The sequence below is a fragment of the Malus sylvestris genome, chromosome 8, assembly GCF_916048215.2.
Source record: "Malus sylvestris chromosome 8, drMalSylv7.2, whole genome shotgun sequence".
Lineage (NCBI taxonomy): Eukaryota > Viridiplantae > Streptophyta > Magnoliopsida > Rosales > Rosaceae > Malus > Malus sylvestris.
In genome coordinates, this window is record NC_062267.1 from 6,965,957 (window position 1) to 6,966,739 (window position 783).

Sequence of the window (783 nt, forward strand, 5' to 3'; positions counted from 1 at the left end):
ATTGAAAATAATAAGAAATTGTTGTGAAGGACCCACACCCACAATTTATAAAGTAACCACTTAAGAAATATAAGAATATTTAAAATAACACATTTGTGGGGCGCGTAGCGCCCGTGATGTAAAAATGTCTCTCGCACGCACGTTAGTGCGTGCATAGAGGCTAGTTATTGTTGAAGCAAATACTTGGTTTTTCTTGTTTTGAACTTAAAAGCTTTTTGTGGTATTTTAGTTTCCTTTGCTGATATTTATAGGAAGCCAAAGGACCCTCCCCTCTCACGGCCGAAGGCTCCGCAACACGTTGGAGAGTTTTTAGATCCCGCCCTAAAACGCCAATTCTCCTAGAGTTCTAAAGTGATCCTCATTCATATCTTAAAAATATATTTATTTATAGTTATGGTTATCCTAACAAAGTAACAAATCATTTGTTAGCCACGTTTTACATGCTATTTACAAATCTATCGTTTGATAATAAAATTTATTTGCAAATTGGTGGTAATTATCTATACCTTGCCGCCCAAGTGTTTCTTATCTTTCTGTTATTTTTTTTGTCGTCAAATTTTCTCTCTGTTTATTGAACCATCTCTTTCTTCTCTCATTGCCGACGTATTTTACTGACTTTATGTTAGTTTGTTTTTTTTTTTTTTTTTTTTTTTTTGAACAAACGATGTTGTTTACACTAAAGGTTAGGGGAGTGGGTTGAGAATTGAACCTAAGTCTTTTAATTTATAAGTGAAGAGGAATACCACTAGACTGTAGTACTAAGTGGTTGTTAGTTTGTTCTTT